Below are 22,890 nucleotides of genomic sequence, written 5' to 3' on the forward strand. Positions count from 1 at the left end.
ATTGCTCTATATTTGAAATTATAGGACAGATAGCAAGTAAATGGGAAAGATACTTTAATAAATGAAGCAGCATTAAAACCCTGAGGCAGGGCAGATTTATTTTTCTACTGGTTGATTGTTCTGTAGTACATGTTTTTCTCCTGTCAATAACACAAGAACATTTTAAATATAAGGGAAAAAGTGAGAAAATAAAAGTTACTTCATTTTTTGTTATGAGATCTTCTGAACAGAACTATCTTTCCCCTTCCTACCTCACAAATCTTCTACTGCCCATTACCATCCACCACTGAAGTACTGTACCAAGCTTCTGATTGTCTGGGGTTTTTTGGTTTGTTCCTTAAAGAAAACCCACCACCTCTCTCAATTATTGCTTCCACCTTCACAAATGCACATTTGCATATAGAACTCGCGTTTGAAACCGAGCTGAAAAACAGTACTGTTACTCATCAGTACCTGAAAAACTAACCTTGTATTATTAGTCAACTGGATAGGAAGCACAGTTGGGGAAAATAAGTATCCAAATTCCATCTAAACACATAAGAAAAGAATGAGTCATGTGTTTATCTCAATATAACAATGCTAGCTTCCTTCTGTACAGCAAGAATAGTTTTATTTTCACAGCCCAAGTAACATAAATCAAAAGTAGCTCAGAACATTAATGGTGATAGTGCAAAGAGTCAAAGGAAGAAGATGCACAGGAAAACTTCATTGCTACCATCACTTGGATTGAAATAAAACCATGGTAGATAACAGACATGAGTGCAAGATGCCGACTGGTCTCAGTCATCTCTGGGCTCAATTCCATTGCATTGTGACCTCATTTCCTATTTTTCTCCTGGTAAAAACCTTAACTTTGCTATGGAAAAGACAGAGGAATTTTTTTGCTACAAGTCACACTAAGAGTCACTTCCCCAGAAGAGTAACCAATTTCCATCACACACTCCCACAGCCCAACACTTTGCCTGCAATGTTGCGACTTGCAGAGTGACTCAAACGCAGTATGGAAACCTGGGCCTTAAATAATTCACTTATATTCTAAATATGTTCCTTGAAACAATCTTTCAGTTATAGAAGTTCAAGATCTTTCCTCTCAAAGGGCAGTAAATGGAAACAGTGGTTGGGGTTTGGGACTATCTGCCCTCAGGCAGAGGGTTTGCAACATAGGTGGCAGTTTCTGGTTCTGCTGATGTGTCCTACCCAGGCAGGACTGTATGTGATAGCAAAACAAGGGTGGGGAATGAATAGTTAAACTTTGAGAGTACAAAAAAATCTCCATCAGCCTTCAAAAGCTTTGGAGCACACATGGCAAATACTTACTGTCCACCCAAAAGACAAACTGGCAACTTGGGAAATGAAGTCAACAACTTTCTTGAAAGGCAGCAAGGCAAACAAAAGCACAGAGCTGGGCAGTCACCCCATGGTATCACTGGTGCCCATCACTACTGTACCACCTAGCGTGATGTCCATTTGTCATATCTCAACCCTAAAGCCAGTACTACTGCAGTAATGTCAGCCCCGGCTGCATGTAAAATGTCACAGTTCCTAACCACTCATGACTGCCTTCATATTCTATGCTTAGCATGAGGCTCAGAGCAGAGGAACAGGAGACAACAACAAGGAACAGGAATGGCAGAGTATAGGAATTCGATGAACAAGTGATTACAAACATGCAAGGCCGAACAACAAATCTGTCTACACTTGAACAGCAACATCAGTCACTCAGCTTTTTTCTAGACCCAGGTCTTCCGTATACAAGGGCTATACTAAAGTGAAAAGTACTTTTGAATAGTCAGAAATAAAAGTTTCAACCTGATGCCAGCAAACAAGCGCCAGAAGATAAATATCAGTAACATCCAATATAATAAACACTGTATATTTAACTGTGTAGTCTTTAAAGATTACAACCTTAAGAGTAAATCTGTGTTTTTGTAATGATTACAAGCAACATCCACAGTTACTAACCATGTTTCCTTTCACTAATAGCTCTAATGTGCCCCATTTTCTTTATCCCCATGGCTAAAATCCAGATTCAGCCTTACAATGACTACTTCAATGACAATTCTCTCAGGCTCTCTTCTCAATACCTGACCACGTCCTATTTAAATTCTGACATGAAATAGCTAAAATAATCTCTTTGATAGTTAATATGCTAATACACAAGAATGACCTGACCATAAACCTGTACTACACAGACTGGGAGTTTTAACTCCAATGGTAAGGCATTCAAATGACTCCAATAATGATGATAAAATTCAACAACTGACGTATTACTGGTGACCTTCTGGAGAACAAATGAAAAGCATCACGTTAATACAAATTCTCCTGTGGAAAAGATCAAGCTGGCAATCTGCCAGTTCATTACACCATCTAGCTCCACTCCAACATTAAATATTGCCTTCCTTTGTAATTGACTGAAATACGCTGGAGCAATTGCAGGTAACCACTTTGGGCTATTAAAGTATTCCATTAAGACTTCTCCATTAGGCAGATACTTCAAATGAAGTTACATCAAAACAGGCTATGTTCAAAATATTTTAACTATACAGACAATTGGGCAAGCAAAATCCAGTTCCATGGAGCAGCAGATTCAGCAGAGATCAGCCTAAGCACTCAAAAGCTCAATGCCCGATTACTTAAAGTGAAAAAAAACCCACCAGGTTTATTGAAGACTCTAGTATATGCTTAGTATTTTAACCAGCTAGTCAGATATAACCTCACAAAAATTACTTATTACCTTATTCTAAAGCTAAGAAAATGGTCATGTTAAAATATGCAGTAAATTCTTTAACCCTGATAAGTCAAGGCATGACTAAGTATGAAACAGAAAACAAAGGAAGACTGGTTCACATTGTATTTAAGATTTTTAAAAAGGCTGCAAATTGCAACGTTGCATTACGATGTGTATAACATTCTAAAAACAAACAAAAGAATGAAAATCCATTCATGCTAGATACTCTACACGGCTAAGCTTTTCTCGTCTTAAGATCACAGTACCTTAATGGCAAAGAAGCAAGTGAAAATGGGGCACAAGAACAGGTTCACTGCCTTGCATGCAGAAAAGGTTGTCAGATACTAAAAACGCTGGAAAAGATTTAAGCCTGTACACCAGTTCTGAAAATGAGACTAGCCCTTGAAGCGAAGACAAGCTTCTGTGTTTAAATGGGCTTTTTTAAGCGGTCCAGGTTTGGAGCCATCACTAGAGGCTATAAGGGTTAGCCTAAGAAATTTGGGTCTCTCCTGAACAGTGCAAAAGCAGGAGGTTGTGTATCGCCTCTGTGCTCTAGCATAGAAGAGCTGTAGTACACCCCCTGGCCATGCAGCCTTATCAAAGAGGAAATGATTAGACAGGTATCGTTTGCTGCTCAAACAACTAGCCCCCCGCCCTCTCCCCCAAACAACGATTTGGGGACAGGGTATAGTGAGAGGAATGCAGCTAGAGAAAGCATGCAATGGCTCACACTTTAACAACACGCAAAGAGGCTACACTGACCTAAATTCTTATTTATCTCCTGCAGTCAAATGCATTTCCTCCGCAGACTCAGATACATTCTCAAAAAACAGGAACACTTTTTACATCTACTTGCACAGCCACCAACTCCCAATCTATTCATGAAACACAAGTAGTTGATTGTCCAAATAATATCAACATTTAAAATACTGTATTTCAAAAACCAACTTTCATTGTCAGCTTCCTCTGTAGTTGCAATTCAAACACATACATGACTAGCATCTTATTAAACTGGAAATAAATGAGGAGGGTTACATCTGTTAGCAACTGCATCTGCTAAAATTCTGCGATATACATTGTACAGATTCACATTATTTTGTTAAAAGAAACCACACAGTTCTTACATTCTGTCAGCAAGAATTTTTCCCCAAAAGTCCGAGCCATTAAAAAACTAATCCTGATACCAAATTGCTACTTAAACTCACTGTAATATGCAAATTTTTTAAATTCCTGGCTTAAGCAGGATTTTCCACTTCCATTTTGATACTTACTGATACTGACCTAATTCAAATTTGATTATGCTGAGCTGCAAACTTCCAGGGCAGTCCCCGCATGAGAAAAGGAAAAAAAAAGAACCAAAAAAAAACCCCCAAAGCAGAGTGGAGAAATCATAAATGGGAGGCCAGGAAGCCTTCCCCACCATGAGGCTATAAACATGAAAGGACATGTAATCTTGCACTCTCAAAAACAAACAAAAACCCCACCACCAACAAAATTCCACACACACCTGTCTTTGAGACTGATAACCAAGCATCAAAATAAATGGAAGCCGTGTCCACTCACGCTCTGCAGACTGAAGGAGGCTCACAATAATGGTACTGTGCCACCAAAATAGCCCCTGGTTTTTTAAGCATTCCTATTCAATAACTACCTGTGAAAGGTCAAGTATTCAAACTCCATTTTATCTCAATTCCCCTATTTTTTTCTTTTCTACTTACAATAAGGAATAGGAACTCACAATCTTTCTAGTTTTCCTCATTTAAGGGTTTACAAACTGGGTATGGAAGCGTATGTATACATGTCCCTAAAGCCCACACTGGAGAAGCAACAAAGATCTTAAGTTATGCTTAGGACAGCTCTAAGCACCTCAAGAACCCTTATTAATGTATGCTGGTAGAGACGAGTTACCAATTATAATGGCAGACAAATAAGAAGAAACGAAACTATACATACCCAGGCTGTTCCTAAACTTTGTCTCACAGTATCTTTAAGGAAAGGAAAGGATTATACTTCAACCTTAGGTACTGCTTAACTAAGCAAGCTTCTCAAGGTCATGGTTTGAACACGAGATAATTATTTTGGTTTCCTTAAGGGGACACCTTATTATTCAAATTACAGATTTCATTTTTAGAAACATCTTAGCACTTACAGTTAGGTAAGTTTCTTCAGCATTTAGAAATCAGCATTTTATACATATAGTTTAATAATTCACTCAAGTGGAACTTTAGCCTTGTTCCAATCAATACTTTAAATTTTTGTTTGTAAAAACTGCACGGTGACAGTCTTTTCTGTTAAGTAAAATCAGCTCAGAATCTTTGAGGACCTGAGTGGGTAACAACTCATCAACCCAAGCAGCTCCTTCACAAATCTATTTTTCCTATTGCACCTCTGCCATTAAAACATTTTACACAGACACATATGACCCACCGATCATACCTGTTCTTCCAAACCTCTCTACTAGAGTCAGAGATTTTAATTCAATATTTGTGGATGTCAGGGCTGTGAAAGATGGCTACAAACAGCATATTAATATACTCTTTACAGCAATCTAGTAACCTGCACATGTCAATTACTGAAAACGCACACCTCCACTGGAAAAAAGGCATTCGCAGATGCTTTTTGGAGAAGTGAAAAACCACAGATTCTGATGAATTAGCTACTACAGAAGGATGCCACGCTAACTCACTATCAGAGAAACGCTAGGCAGAGACACTTGGTTACTGCTGTTGGGAGGGAGACTAATGTTTAAAACAAGCAAATAAATGTCCTATCTACACAGTTAAAGAAGATTTGCTTTGGGGTACATGTAACAGAAAATGGGACTGTAACAGGGGCTACAGAGAGACTACAGATCACTAATAGTGTAAAGGCAGACTTAGCCCACTGGCATTCAAAGTTAAAGGCTGACTGCAACCCTTTCTAGAGCTCCTGTTGGTGGTAAATTATTCGTTCTTTCTTAGTCCAGAAAAATCTTTCCTATGTGTACAGTCAACACACCACGGTCCGAATTTGAAGTAACAGGTGCACTACTGCCTCTGTGCTAAAATACACGGGTAAGGTGATGTTAAAAGGGATAGGTCAAGGTCAGTGGCTGTCTTTGAAACCACCAGGCACATACGGGGAACTGGAAGAAATGCACAGAGCAGATCCTGAGTGACATATTCAAGGAAAACATTGTCAGAAACTTCTTGGTAACTCTCAAACTGCAAAGTGGCAACTTGGTATGTTATCTGATAGAACAAGGCCTGGCCTGGGCACTCCCCAACTCCTGTAAAAGCTGTCATCACCAGCAGCTGCAGCAATCACTCCCTGCACTTGAGCCTGTTCGCTGAAGGTGTTCGGGTTTTACCTTTCCTTCAGGTGCACAGCCACCAGGTACGTAAGGGTGCTGTAGGCATTACTGGCCAAGTAGAGTACCTCATTCTGAAGAGTATACAAGCTCTGCCCTATTCTGTTCAGGCAAACTACATCTGAAGTACTGTCAGCGTAGAAGACAGCCATTTCACTTTGAAGGGATGGCAGAAAGAAGTCCAGGCATCCTGGCTCTCAGGTGATGAAATCTGTAATGACTTCAGCTGAGGAAGCAAGCAGAAGAAATCCCTCTCTACCACCACCAGCAGAAAGACCTGAAAGATTCATTGCTTACTCAAACTTGGTATTTCATTTACAATGTTAAAAAGCACAGGGCTGCAAAACTCATATAAACAGACATCAAAATAGAACCCATTAGTAAAATTGAGGGAGGGGTAAAAAAAGCCAAAGATTGCAACACAAAACCCCTTACTGAAACTGGAATATGCTGAAATAGTACCTGGTGTTAGAGTTCAGCAATGTATTGATGAAAATTATCTTCCTTGGAAGGAGCAAGACATTTTTGTCTCAATATATTTGTATATCAAAGGCTGGGAAAAACTGGCATTCCAGATTCAAAGTTTTTCTGAGTGTCTCTGATGGCCCAATTGAAAAAAAAAAAACAACAAACTTCATGTGGTTCAAGCACAAAACTACCAAGACTAGGGGTTCACGACTAAGAGCCAAAGGAAGACAAACACTTGGAACTTAGAAGTGGCTTTGGTTCCTACATGATTTGGTAGGCGGTATGCACTAGTCAGTGATGCGTGGTACCATAACCATCCTCTTTGGACATGGCAGAATGGCAGTCCCCAGAATCAGCACCTTCAATGTGCAGGTCAAAACAAAACCACCACGTTCCTCAGATCCACGAAAAGGAACCAACAACTGAGTTCCTAGGATCACTACTTCCCAAGAACACAGTCCCTCAAAAGACCTGCTTTTTCTGTCAAGTTACTAATCAGAAATTGTTGAAGCAGTTTTTGCCTGACCTGCCCCAGAAACATTGCTTTAGGTTGACGACAAGAGAAACATTAACACAGCTTTGGTTCCACCACAGCATACATCAGCCCTAGCCGCAGGCACTGCTATTATTGCTGTTTGAAAGATAACTAGATAGTCCAAAATCTCCTAATACCCAAATAAAATTTGGCAACCGCCTATATTCTGAGGTTTTCAGCACTGATTTTCTCCCTTTCATGTCTTGTACATGTTTGATGGTGTCTTTTTCTACTCATTTTAATCACACCAATTCAGTAGCAGACTGCAAATGAAAATGCAATAGAAACATTGCAGGCCCTGTAACAATACTCAAAACAAAGATTTCCTATGGCAGCTGTCAAATTAATGACATCTCCAAAGCTATCTAAATACAGTATATCTGGGCAGAAATCCAATTATGTCAATTCCGTCTGAATACCCTAAAAGAGAGTCCTACTGGGGTTAGAAGTGGAAATAATTTTAAGCGCAGATTAGCTACATAAGCAGCTCCACACTTGAAAGCAGAACAAGGAAACAAAAACCTAAAGGCATGACATTTATCTGGACACAAGGGAGAGGGGGGGGACGGGGGACCAACCTGCTAGACATCTGGCAAAAGGTCAAAGCCAATTACCTTGTCCAAATTTCCTCCTCAAGATAATAGCTTCCAGGTTCACTTATTTGAAAAAAGATGTATTGACTGCAGTAATTAAGAAGATTTCTGCTTACCTCTACATCCTCCACTACTGCTTTGGTTTTTCTAAAACTTCTTTTTCCCAACCAAATATTAACAGCAGTAGTAGAACATGCCAACTTCCCAGAAGCACAAACTGAATTTATCTAAAACCTACATAAAAGAAAATAATATTCTCCTTCTAATATCAGGCAGTAGTGACAAATGGTATTCAGGGCTTTTAATTCAAGAGTATGATTTCTTGCTGCTTTTGCTGCTTTCCTTAAACCATTGTAACCACTCATTTCCTTTTTGCCTTGGAAATGTCTGTGTTACTCCTTAATTATGTGGCAAATTCAGTTTGCTGAACTTTGCCAAAGGACGCTGTTTATTTGTGGTTTTAAAACAGAGAACGACCAAGGTGGGGGTAAAAATAGCTTTCTAATTCAACAAACAAAAAAATACAAGGATTTTTGTTCTCTTTCTTTGCAGGCATATGAAAATAACTTCTTTTGAAACTACAGATAAATATACATTTATCTATTTTTTAAACGAAACTATTCAAGAAACTGCTATGAAACTGAAGAAAAAAACCTACATGTCAAATAACTGAAGCAATATATATTGGTTAGTAACTACATTTCAACTGGAAACCTTTATCTTTATTATGAATAGATAAATAAACCTTTAAACACATATAGGTGAATGATGATGAAAAATAGCAGACTGATTTACACGAAGTTTCTAACCCTGATCTGTCTGTACACAGGAAAGAATGCTTTCAAAAGCAGGGATATAACTCACTGTACATGTATTGCAAGTGCTTCTTCTACCAACATGATACCAAATTCAGGAGAAAGTAAACCATTCATTATGGATGGGCCTATATTTAGGATTGCATGTTACAGCCTGTGCTTCTTACACCAAGACTCACACTGCTAGAGGTGAGGGGGTTTTGTTGCTGTTGGGTCGTTGTTCTTTTGCTGAATACCTGTGCTCAGGAAAAGTCCAAAAATAAGCTTTTTTGGTGAAAATCTGTTAAGTTCTGAAGTATATAGCTAATTCGAAAAGAAATTCAAAGAAACAGGTAATACAGAAACGTAGGGTTGCGCTCCAGAACTCACGACATCCTTAATTCAAAGTTGTGCCAATGAAGACCGGCTACCATCTTCACCCATTCAAAGAATTTAATCTCAAAAGCATTTTTAGGCACATGCACAGAGATTCCTTTGCAAGCCAGCAACTTTGGATATTACCAGTTTAGGCCAAATTCAGATCAGTAACCCACCACATTTTCTGCTGTTAAAACATAACTTAGAATATCAGACACAATAATTTTAACTAAACTTGTTAAGTTAAAACATACTTTACTGTATTTTCACAAAATGAAAAATACATTTTATTTAAAATAGCTTCCAATTGAACCATGCAGTCAATGAGGCTATCAGAAACATTTTGGCAAAGCCTAGAACAAAATTCTTCAGCTTCAATTTTTGGGTTTGGGTGGTTGTTCTTTTTTCTTTTGTGTTTTTTTTTTTTTTTTTTAAGTTTAAGAATATATACAAGGAATCCATTTGTTGCCAGTGCTTTATTACAAGAGATTTCATTTTTGCACTTGCTCTCTAGAACACACCGAGCACAGTACCATGAATCCTCCTCTGTGTCACACAGGCACTGCAAATCCAATTACTACTCTATTAGGTCTCATTTAAATCCCATACGGTATGACAATAAACTGAACAAAATGAGCATCAGCACGTTTTTCAACCATCTTTACAGCATGACATAGATGGCAATCCCAGCTTAATAAAATTTCATTTACAAGGAAGGTAGCTCCGAATTTTCTCTTTGTCTGCCAGGCATTTCAAGTAGACTTGGGAAATGCCACTTCTTCCCACCTTCCCTTGAAGTATCCAGGTGGACATCGCTGTTTCATGCTTCTCAAATGTCTGAGCCTTCTGCTTCTGGCACATAAGTTTGCTCAATGTTTAAAACACATGCAAACCCTACCAACTACCACCTACAATTCAACATTTACTCCAAAGGTGTCACAGTTTCTCCCCCCCCACCCCCCCTCCTTTTCCTGGGTAAGGAACTTTCTGACACAGGGTAACATCAAGTTGGGAAGCACGGAGAGTGAAATCCCACCAGTCTCAAGGGTACTGAAAAGATGATAGTATTTTTGAGTAACCTATTATCCTAGCTGGATGCAAAAAAACCTATCATTGTTCAACACTGATGTTCAACACTGTAAATTTGCACAACTTTCAGAAGCTCCGAATACTTTACCACTTCAGTGCAGTTAGTTTATGGATATATTACAAGCATGTGCTCCTCTACCTTATATTACAGTATTTCCCAAGCTCTTCTCACTACCCAGCAACTACTGTTTACAGATGTCCGGATCTGCCCTTTTGGGAATAAAAATAATCCAAAGAAAACAAAAAATGCCTCATTTGTAGTAAGCAGCCATCACAGTCAAAGCTCTTTCTGAAGGATATATACGAGCCTTGTTGAATAGCTGTTTCTTAATAGCTGACCTGACTAAATCATCTTCCTCGTGCAGGCTAGAAATCAAAATGTCATGCTGACATTTAAACACATGATCTCTTGTTAAAAAAAAAAAAAACAAATTGCAGGAAAAACACAGGCTGTCCAGTTTCAACTGTACTCCCCAGATACTTTGTTGCTAGGACAGAAAGGTACAAAATTTCAAGAGCAGACTTCTAGATATTTCAGTTATTCCATTAAACAATTTCAGTTATATTTTTATTAAATTTTGTCCTTTACATGCATACCACCCATAGCCAGTAAAACCATGAGAAACGGGTAAATTCCAGGTTGAAGGAGAAAGGGTAATCAAGTCATTTCAAGGTTTGTGCTCCAATTATGCAATTATAATGAGAAGATTTGGGCCAGAGCTTTCTCTGTGCAGAGGAGATTATAAAGGCTGTAACATTACTGACGTTTTTCATCTTTTTGCTAGAAAAGGAAACAAAAGGCAGAGGCATTTTTTCCATGCATATTATGCAATCACATGGTCTTTTCTAATGTACTTCCACGGGAATTTTTCTGCATGCCTTTTAAAATGCCTTCCCCACTGTTTCACCTATCGTTTGCTGCAATTTAAGTCCTTCCCATTTATCTTCATCTTGTGTCTAAAACTACAGGCAGGCCACATTAGGGAACAACAAAAGCCAAAGACCACAGACCCTGAATTAACTCTGCCTGCAACTTTGACGTTTATGTCCCATAAGGTGTATTATATTGCTCACTTACAAAAATATGAAGATGATGATCACGATCCAAATGTCTTTGCCTGAAAATGAAGCTAAGAGTATCTTCTTTAGTTTTTAAAACTAATGAAGAACCGAAAACACTAAATTGTATTTGTATACTTAAATAATTTTGAAAATTCTGGTTTACTTTCAAGGAGGTAGAATGATTTTCCCTCCTTTCTGTGGAATTTTAATTATATTCCCTTTCATTGTATTTCACTATTCCTTTCAATAGGCTATGACAGCAAATACAGATCCTATAACAAGAACTTATCCTCTATGGAAGTTACACCTCTCGAGCTGCAAAAGAGCACAAACATCCCACATGCTTCAGGACACAAAGCTTATTGCCATGAAACCTAAGAGTAACAGTCTCAGAAACCCACTGTTGATTGCTAAAGTATACACACAATTTTTCTTTGAAAAATTCAGTTATAGCAACCTTCCATTCAAATCAGTGGTATCACAGATGCTACGAGTGTTTCCTTCTTGACGAATATAAAGTAACAGTTCCCAGCAAAAATCAAGGAATTTCAAAACTAGAGCCTAAATACAGACTACGAACATATCAAGTGCTTAAATTACAGCTACTGTATTTTTAGAAGCACTAGGTGCCTTAAGAAAGCAGTGCAACAAACTTCAAGCTCTTAGCACATTTGACATATGGTAGCAAAAAAAATATATATGAAAAAAAAAATCAGTCCAGGAATAGACACCCTGTACAAACAGGATTCAAAATTCTGGTGATGGTCCAACAGTCAGAAATAAACATAACATAGTGAAGCAATACCAAGGACAAAAAGCATGATGCATCATCTAGTACTGGTTCTGCCCCCTTATGGGGCACACCATTAATTCATTCCTTTGCCCAAAAACAATTCTTGCCTTACATTTTACTAATCTGTAGTAACTTTACATGTGCAAACTTACTTGTTCAACTAGAAGTACCTCATCCTTCCTGCTGATGACAGGCATTAATGATCTCAAGAAATGTCAACCAATATTGAGCATTTCAAAATATACATGGAACAGAGCAACTCAGGGCTACTTATTTTTATTACAGAGAGATTACCAGCTCACTTCGTGAGACACAAAGAAAACAGGACAGGAAAAAAGCAACCCTCCAGAGTGCATACCTACCAAAATTCCCTAGCATGGGTTTCTAAGCCTATTACTGATCAGTAATGAAGTAATCTTTTGAAGAAGATAGTGCTGCACTTATAAACTGTAAAGCTAAATGTTACACACTTTGCACAGCTTACGTTTCAGAAGCCAGTTTCAGCTTTGCCACCTAAAAACTGACTGGCTTCACCACAGAAACATGACTCCTCTTTTCCGCAGAATACAACCTGATGGGAGCTTCAAATGAGCACATTGGGTCTGAGAACCAAACTGAAAGCTGTCACAGAGTGAAAACGCCTCCTGAATAAAGCTTTGGATTCCTGAAGGAAGGATCACCTCAAAGCAGGGCGGTATTGCTTCTTCTTCCAGCCTTTTAATATACCCACAGGCAAAAAACTCTTTCCTATCAGTGCTTTCACTGGAGCTGAGAGGCAGGCCAACTGCCTGGACCTGCTACTTGATGAAGAGTTATGCCGGCAAGTAGAAGAGTAGCTAATCCAACAAACACCAGCTTTAAAAAGCTCTTAGCACATGCTACTCAGTCAAATTTATGATGTCAAATTAAAGAGTGAGCCATCAGACTTATACATACACATTCGCAAACTGAAGGAATCTTGCGTACCTACACAAAAGCTTTACTGAAAAAGGAATGAGACTGTAGGGTCCTCAAAAATCAACCACAGGACTTCTGTAATTCTCAGCAGGCCAGGATTTCCCCCACAACTAGAAAGACTGACTAAGGCTAATTACTACCAAATGTTATGAAAGTTCTTCACTAAAAAAACCACAACCAACCCAAAACAAAAAAAAACTAAACCATACATCTACGGTTTCAAAGAAAACTAGCAGAACTAAAAGTATGTGTAAATTGATGGCCTGAGGGCAGCATGAGTTCTGTTTCAGGTCTACAGAGCTTCTCTAAACAGTACCAACATGTAAACGAGAGTACAAATCTGCTGGGGATATATCCTGGTTGCTAGACCATGCCATCACATCTTCATTACTGCCATTACCTGCAATATCTAGATTAAAGCTTGTATTGGCATGCAATCACAACTTCATTTTATTGCAGAGAGATCTGCCAAATTGCTCCTGGTTGGTGTCTTCAAAACAAGAGCTTGGATAGCAGATGTAGTCTTTTAGCAAGTGGCTGGTGAAGACTTCACATCTTGTGTACAATACGGAGTGGGAGGCTGGTGTGATAACTCACACGCGATGGTCAAGCAGTGCAAAAGTGGGGGAAGAAACAGGACAGGAGCAGCCAAAATGTAAGAGGAACACCGAAGAGATGCAGAAAGATTTTAAGCAAATAGCAGCTCCCTGCACAGACAGGGAAGGGAAAAGTACACACAGAAGAGCTATGAAGAGTTTATCATCAGCTTAATCAAGAAAACTAAACAACCATTAATTACAACAGATTTTTTTTAAGTATTCAGAACAATTTGATAGAAAATAAGGGTTGGCCGTTAATAGCCTAGGTGCAGACATCCTTTTTGATACACTGACATTTCAGAGATAATGAATTTAAGGAAATCTATAAGCAAAGGAAATACAGACCATCTACACTATTACACCAAAAGATCTCAGGTTTTACTTAAAGTTTTGTATTTGACAGCTTAAACTCTAATCCTGAAAGATAAAATACTGATGAACTCGAGTCAGTCTTTCAGGAGGGGAAGAATCGCAGAGATTTTTGTTGTTCGTTCTGATCCAAGTCAAAGATGCAAGATGAAAAGTTTCAGCATACAGGGATTCTTCAAATGTCTGACTACAAGGTCATTTTGTGACCTTCCAAAGTTTCTTTCCAAGGTTTCTTTAAAGATGTGAATACACACAGCATTTCTGGAAAAAAGTGGGAGAAGACTTTTCAAATGAAGATATGAAGAAAGAGGCCAAACTAACAAACCCACAAAGTACTAATACTCCTCTTAAACCATTTCAAAACCAGTTCTATACAGATGGAAATTTGAGAAGCATATTACCATTCTGACACAGAACATTATGCTTACAATTCGTTTTGTATGTAAAACAGGTAAAGATAAAAACTTTAAACTGTCTTTTATTTTATTCCTACCAAAAAAACAGAAGTTGCATTTCAGAAATGCAAAATTCTTGATCACAAATAAGCATGACATTAAGTACATGCTTAATGCTACATATGGTGTTAACAGAATTTCAAGAGCAAAGACAATGCCTTATTATTGTTTGCAGGCTTTATTTACACTCAAGAAGTCTATAAGTGGAGTAAAGATATGAACTGAGATACTGTATAAAAAAAAAGTTTATTATTAAAAAAGAAATCCTTTGTCTCAGAAAGATCATTTGAAAATGGATTTCACAAACACAAAAAAAAAGCCCATTCAGAAAGGATATCGTTTTTCCCTCCTAGAAATCTCCTCGAATTTTCAGTTGCCCATTGTTCCTGACAAAAGGACATGGTCTCAGCATCAGGAAACCCCCACCCTGTCTGCTCATGCTCCTGACCACAACAACCTCTTAACTGGGGAGAGCTGCCCATGGCCCAGAGCAGGAACACGCACACACAGATCCCAAGCACAACTCCTGGCCCTCTTGCCTGCCACCAGCAAGAACCACAGCTTCCTGCTTCTTGACTCTCACCAGAAGATCCATCCTTGTCAAACTGACTACTTAATTAACATAGGCCTAATGAATCAGTGTTTTCCAGGAGGAAGGAAAACGTTTTTCCACCAGAAGGCTGTGTGACTAAGAACATCAGAATTGTTGGTAATTATAAACACATGTAAAACTGCTGCTTTACATCAGTGAATACCAACCCTTCATCGTCACATTTTCATTGCAACTGGAGCGCACAACACGCTTTCATTCAAGGTCAGAAACAGCAAGCAACTGGCACACAACAAGTTGAACTGAACCATGGGGATGATCTAACATGGAGGAAATTCACAATCTTATCAAAAGCTTTGGAGTTGCATAGAAATTAGAGGGCTTATGTAAAGAAATTAAATTAACATAAGGGCTGTGGGCTGGAAGTGGTCATTAACAATTACTGTATTGAGGTACGACACTTTAAAAGAACAATTTGGGGAAAGGATTTAGTAAAGCAACATGATTTCCCCTGTGAACTGTCATTGTTACAGGAAAACAGAATTCATTTTAACAAATTCTACCAGTTAAGCAACTACTGTGGCAAAATATTAATCACTCAAATTATCTATTTCACAAGTAAGTTTCTCCCCTCCTTTCTATATAAAGAAAATTTCAAAAATTATTGTCTTTTATTTTGAAGAAAACTCACAGAATTTGTATAAACTTACATGAATACAGCTACTCTTTATAAGGAACTACCTTATTAGTTTGTGCTTCACAAGGAAGAGATGTTTTTTCTAACCAAAACCTGACACAAATTCCCCAAACATCTTTTCTGTATTTAAAAAAGTTTTCATAGATTCCAGAATTAAAAATAACTCTGGTACAAATACCTCCAGTAATGCTTCCTCAGCTTTTACTAACCAACAAAAGCTTAAGAAATCTACTCATGAAGTACAATCAATACAGAACCTTTTAAGGTGATACAGAACATATAAAAATAACAGTTCAACAATACATAAAAATTAAGTTCAGACATTAAAGCAAAGCATTAAACCTCAAAACGAGAGGTTTAAGCACAAAAAGGGTTGGAAATGAAGGAGTGAAAATGGTAACAGAGTTGCCAGTAGCGAAAGGATGCTCAGTATTTCTTGGCATCTCCCAGAATAAACATAGCAGTAAGTAAACTGACAGTCCTGCTGAAATTAAGTGTGTATTTTGAAACATAAATTACATCTACACCTTGCTGCATTAGGACAGCAGCTCAGAAATAAGCATGCAATCCCTCCAGCAGAATTTACTTCAAAGCCTCCCCCCTCCTCTGCCTACAGAGCTCAGCAACAGATAAAATTGAGAAAGTGGTTTTCATTCATTTCTTCCAGGCACTCTAAAATTCACACATGCACCTCGGAATGGCTTGAAATCTGGCATGCCATATGGCAGTGCATTTGTCATTTCCAGAAATATGTTGAATATGGGTTCCAGAGATATAAAGCCCCAATAAAAATTAAAAAAAAAAAAAAAACACCAAAAAAACGACAACCAAAAACAAAAGCCAAACCCTGAAGCCAACAGATTCTGCTTAAATGCCCGAACACCACCAACTTTATACTACACACTGCTGGAGAGAGCCTGGGCTTTGATCAGGCTTCAAAGAACCTCTTCATTTGCCCCAGAAAATAAATCTGATGCCTTAGCTTGTGGAGGCTTATTTCCCTACTGTTTTGCAACTCTGTAAAGTTATTTACACTTTCCTTAAGTGAGACTGAAGTAGAAATAATACATCAACATCAATACTGGAATTATACAAACACGTTGCACTCAAAGCACAAAGTAAATGATTTACAAGCTCTAAAAAAGCAGAGAATCGGGATCAAGAATTTTATGGCTATTTCAGAGTGAATCAACTGAAGAAGAAACAATTACTTCTTCCCATTCCTGCATACAAAGTTTAATGGTGCACATTATGAAGTAACATTCAAAAAAATAACAGAACAATTAGCAAACAGATTTTTTTAAAAACCTGAGAAAGAAAGAAGGCTCTCCTGCTGGCTGAAATAATCACACAGTCTCCAAACTCAGCAAATTATAGTGAGATTTCAAAATAAATTGGCGGAGCTAAGCTAAACATCTTGCTGTTGCCAAAATGAGCAAGTCTTGTGCTATAGGTAGAAAGAAATTAATTTATCCTTCTACTACAACTTCTACTTTCCAGAGATGTCTACTTCCCACTATTTACAATTCGTGATTAAATAATCCTTTTTTCTTTTTCTAAGAAAGAAAACACAGATTAGTAAGCAGCAATCAAATAACATTACATGACAAGAACAACTTTCCTCCTTGCTTTTTTCTTTCAAGGCTGGAATCACAAATGTTGGTATTTTCTTACAGATACAGCAAAATAAAGAATCATTCACCTTTTTGCTGGCACATTTAGTTTTACCTTCCTCTCTTTTCTCCTCATGTTGCCTCTTGAAACTAAGTTATTTTAGCATACATCTTTTTACCCCAAGGATGAAAATTAACAGTGAGTACCAACTGTTGACAAGAACTGCTTTGGGGGTGGTAGTTTGTTTTGAAATACACATAGAAATCAAGAAGAAAAAAAAAAATCTTACTCCAGCAGGGTGGATCCTAGAGTCTCTGCAGAACTTCCCATATGCGTATTACATAGCAAAATTTGTTTTGGAGACAGTGTATGTATACTGTTTATCCAGCATGAGTAGGTGTCTGGAAAAACAGCAAGGAAGTACAGGTGATTCTGTAATCAGTCTAAACCAGACCTACTGCAAGGTTTCTATGCATAAGGAAGAAAATCAAGAGCGTTTCTACCCTAACTGGGAAAGAATACTAGTGAGCACCTAAAACAATTTATGGCAGCATCAACTGGGATATTTAAGACAGCACAGACATTGTTCCACTATACTAATCAATCATGTTCAACCAAGACCAGGATCCATCCAGCTGCTCCAGCAGATGAGTGTTTCAGCTATCCAAAGACAAGGCTCCCACATATCTGCCACTCACATCTCCTAATGATGACAGCATTATCTGCTCATTGCTGCTAGAGGCAGTGGGCTTTCTCAAAGCCTGGGCTTTTTCCCCAGGCCCAACAAGCAGAGACCTGCCAGCCACTGGTGTTGCCATCTAGAGAAGCTATTCCTAGAGAAACAAGAAAAATGTGTGGGTTGAGCTGCAAGGACAATGTAAAAACTAAAGCAAGCAGAAGAGTCCCTGTAATAAAAGAGGTGAAGAAAATCCCCATATCTGCTAAGATTTAGGGTGATGAGCAGATCTTCCCCCCTCCAAGGCAATAACTGGGCTTTTTAGGTATACTGACCTTATGGGTGGGATGAAAAGCGACTTTCACATGCTACAGCAAATTTTTACTGTGCCCAGCAGACAAATAAAGTATGCTGAATTTCCTGAGCGTTTTAATATTCATTGCAAGGCAGAATAAAAAGAAAAACCCTAGAAAATCTACACTTTACAGAACTTTCTGTATGTTTTGCACGTTGCGTGGAAACCACCTGCTGATGCTGCCAGAACAATTCAAGAACCACCCAAGTCTGTGTCTGACAGGTCCAGACCTACTGCAAAGAAAGGAAAAACCCACATGGGAAGCCTAAATGAGAGTGACTTCAGCATGATATATGGAGGTGTTCCTGGATAATACAGAAGAAATTTCTGCTTTAATTATTCTTAAAATCAGTTTGAAACTCAACTTTTACCATATTCATAATAGGTCTAGAGAACAGAAAAGTCATCAGCTGTTGAAGCTGCACACACTCTACCACCCTCCCACAGCTATTACTACAGTGGCAACAAACTATCCTAGACAGACAAAAGTATCTCGAATAGCAGTTCTCACATTGTCACAACTAAAATGCTAAAGAGACAGAACCCATTCTCACTGTGCATACAGTTCTTTTCATCACAGTTTTCTTCTTCACATATGTGCTTTTCTTGTCAAAGTCCCAAATCTAAGCCTCGGAAATGTTAACTAAACATGTTCATAAGTGGCTTGAGTATCATAACTCAGTTGATTAAATATTTGGAAGAGTTCACCTGGTGGCTTTGAAGCGAAGCAGAGGACCAAACCAGAGCTCTGCAAGTGGCAATATACTCCATGGGGGTCTATCAGCAAAATGGTAACAATGCTTCAGCTAAAGCAAAGCCAGAAGACTGAAGATGGGAAATGAAGTTATAAACAGTGAGAACATAAAAGTTTACTTCCTGTACCCAAGGTTAGCAAACTATTACAACAGTGTATATGCCAGTAAAGCTATTTTCCTTTCTTACTTACAGATTTAGCCTTTAAGGTGTTCTATGCACTTTTTCAAGCCTTACTGCATATTTTAATTTTACACTTAAAGATCTTCCTGCATTCTGAGATAATTCTTACTATTTTGCTTTGATGCTTTTTTTTTTCCTTGGATGTTTTCCAGATGAAGCTCTAAATTGAAGTTCAGCAGAAAAACGATCAGAGCCCTACATTTCAATAACAGAAGCATTGAAAATGTGGCCTTCAGTGTATTAAACTCATTGCTGGAAGCTACATATGAAAATATATTACCCACCTCAGAAAACTCTCCATTGTTATAATTTGGTCATTTCACACACCAGTGATCAATCTCAGCTGAGCACATTCTGTAAGTCCACACATAATGATAAAAAATTAGACATACCAGAGAAAAATTAAAGCCCTTCCTTTGTGAACAAGTTTATTCACCTAGTGATTTTATATAAAAATCACTTTTCTACTGCTTCTTGGTATGAAGCTAAACAAGCTGAAGACACATAAATTGTTGATTACAAGGGTTAATGACTCAGCAACCTGCATTATGCCCATTTTACAGCAAAAGCTGGTAGGCACAAAACATTGACTTTAAAAAACAATCTCAGAAGCATACCCAAACAAAACTTCACACAGAAGTTTTATACAATGCTATATACACATTTAACGCTACAAACGGTAAGTCATTCATCCCTTGTCTAACTCTCCCTGAACTCAAGATTTCTATTTTCCAACTCCCTTTCCTTACCCTTAAAAATTTTAAGTTTCAGATGATGTTGCACATATGAAAGCCTCAGAATCAGCAACTGTCACAAAGTATATTACAGCACATCCTTAAGCTGAAAATGCTGGGCTACACTTCAGTACAGAAGGACACAGACTTTTCATAACAGCAATGTTCCGCAGAAATACTACTAAAAAGAAAATATCCAGCCACTGGAACACAGGAAAACCTAAGTAATACTGCTTTCTGCCGTTCCCCCAACACTCCTTTGTACTGAGATCCAGTTGTGGACCTCATCACACAGTTCTCAACTATGGCAGCTCTCCCACAATAAAGAGTGGACAAGCAGGAGGAGGATGCTGCACAGTGAAGGAAACTATGGTGTTCTTTTTATAAAATTAGTTTTAGTTCAAAGCCAGTTCACACTGGTAAATCCTGCCCCAACTTGGCCCACAGTGATATTTATAAATTCAGTTCAGATCCCAAATACCAGGTTGCAGGCACATACATATCTAGGTAGAAAATGAAAGCATGATATTCAACAGAATAACCTGTGTTAACCATACTTACTCCCAGCCTCAGTAGAAAGCAAGCAGACAACCTCATTTCTGTGACTGGTGTGCAACTACATGCTTAGAATAGTGAGCTAACAAAACAAAAACATCCAAACCCTATTCACAGGTGTTAATTTAATGGAAAGACTCTTTCCGTCTGAAGAATATGTGAATAACAGCCTCCAAAGCAACCTTAATGGCAGACTGTTGGACAAGGGGCTTCATAACACAGCAGCTGGATGCCATTCAGCTACCTGATGGCCGCTAAGCCACTTGGAAAATGTGAATTAATCAGAAGACATGTATTTCTAAGGCAATGACCAGTGCCTTTCTGATACTACAAGGGAGCAGAAGGGACATGGGGGGGAAGGAGATGGATTTGGATACTTTGAAAGAGGGAGTAGAGCAAGGGGCTGTGTGATTCAAGGCAATGTATGATGATCACTCTCACACAGCTGCAAGAACATACAGATTTCTCCACGGGATGGTTACACACATTAAGGTTAGTCTCCTGTAAATTTAAAATATTTTAAAATTATTGCACTGAAAACAACATAAAACCAATGTAAAACTCACAAGTTTTCTCAATGTGAAAATGCTTCTTTTTATTTAGTACAAGACATTTATTGACTGAAACATGTGGGAGCCCACCCCAATACCCTAATGCAATGCCAGAGCATATCCATGAAAAAAAAGAAAGTTTAAATCTATACAGAAATGCTGTATGCAAGGGTTCAAAAGTGTGGATAATCCATCCTCATTTGAGAAACCTCATCAATTGTATTTTTGAACATCACTTTTAACTGAAACGTTTTAGCCAAATCTTGCTCATTTTACTCCCAAAGTAGTGTAATCACACTAGACGGGATACAAGGTTTTCTTAAGTTTTATCTAATGATTTTTTTTATTTCCTGAAATATTCCTGCAATACAAATGGATTATAGACAACCCAAAAACATATACACTCACAATCAAGGCTATTCCCAATCCTAACTATGTACAATAAACTGCAAAATGGAAAAGGTGGAGGGAAAAGACTAACAAAGCCACAAAGCAGAGGTGATCGTCATCTGTCTAGATAACACAACAATCAAGGTATACACCAATTAAAGTTCTTCTAGAATGAAGAGCAACTATTTACAGACTTTGAAAAATAAAACAGGATTTCCCTAAGAAAATCTAAAGGTGCATCTACATAACCACCAGAACTATGAACTATATTGATATCAGGTGCAAGTATTCTTACTGGGGTTTGGGGTTTTGATTGTTGTTGGGTTTTGGAGGGTTGGGTTTTTTGGGTTTTTCTTACATCTAGTAGGCACCACAATTTTAGAAGGACAGTGTCAGCAATTTAAACAACCCCCTGAAATCTGGCTGCTTAAAACCAGGCATAGTGTTTTGCAAGTTGTGCAGATCCCTTACATTCAAAAAGCCAGTCTCAGGAAAACGAGGCAGAAACGAGAGCCAAGGGCTGCTGCCAGTCAGGCCAGCAGCAGGCAGGTAGGGCTGACCAGCTGGGTGGCAGAGGGAGGTCACAGCTCTGCCCAGGCAGACACGGCATGGGCTCACCTGCAGGCAGGATGGCTATGCCTGAGGGTCGGGATTTGAAAGGTAACACCTGATTCCCCCCACCTGGGTGGGATGAAAGTCGACCAGTGGACATGATTAAAGCTGTTTGATATTGCATTTCATTGTCTTGGGGTTTGAGCTGCCAGCAGTTTACAAGCCCTGCATTGCACTCCTACCAACACTTCCCCACGTGGCTGTGGAGCACAGGAGTCCTGGGGGACACACAGTCCTTCCCTCATTGTTCATCCTTACCAGCTCCCTTGCCAAACACGTTCAGTTCACGCACTGAAAAACAATTTCTAAACTGCCAAATGCACCTGGAACTAGCAATGCCAAGCTGCTCTTCATACAGTCAACACGAAAAAGTATTTAGAATCACAAGTTAGCTAATGATTACCTAGCTGATCTATGCTGTATAGATAGATAGATGACTCCTAGGTTTTTCTGTAACTAAAGTGACTTGATAATACAGCAACAGGTGTTCTACTCAACCATGAGAAAAACTATCTTCTCTCCGGTGTAACTCCACCGTGATGCACCTGCATTCATGATTCACTGACATCAGCCTCAGGATTGCTATCTTTGAAGAATGAAACATTAAAAATTTTACTACCTGCTTAGCAAGCACTGTATAACCTAATAAATACCAAGCTGCATCTAATACTATGTCCACTTAGTAAAGTATGCCATTGCTGCAGAAGAGTAAGGCAATGTCCATTAATGTAAAAAAAAAAAAATGCAGTTACGTATGGTACCTTCTTTTAACCACGAGTATATTATCTCAAAGGAATCCAAATGACCAACTACTTAACCACTAAAATCATCCATCTGGAAAGAAGAAAAAAAAATAAAAATCAAACAGAACTGATACATCGCAAGGACAAGCTGAAAAAACTTTTATCATAGAAGAGTGAAACTAAGTCTACTTGCACCATTAAACAATGTATTATAGTTAAAACACAGGGGGAAAAGAGTTTTAAAAGTTCTTTATTTCAGTGATCTGCAGGAATATACCTAACTGCAAACCTCGATTCCGCCAAAACAA

General features: G+C 38.4%; 1 protein-coding gene across 2 annotated transcripts in view; it reads right to left on the reverse strand.

The window, feature by feature from the left end:
* Positions 1 to 22,890, reverse strand: part of NCK2 (NCK adaptor protein 2) — an 88,820-nt gene that overhangs the window by 57,112 nt on the left and 8,818 nt on the right. The window lies entirely within an intron of this gene.

Source organism: Falco punctatus (genome assembly GCF_963210335.1).
Source record: "Falco punctatus genome assembly, chromosome: 2".
Lineage (NCBI taxonomy): Eukaryota > Metazoa > Chordata > Aves > Falconiformes > Falconidae > Falco > Falco punctatus.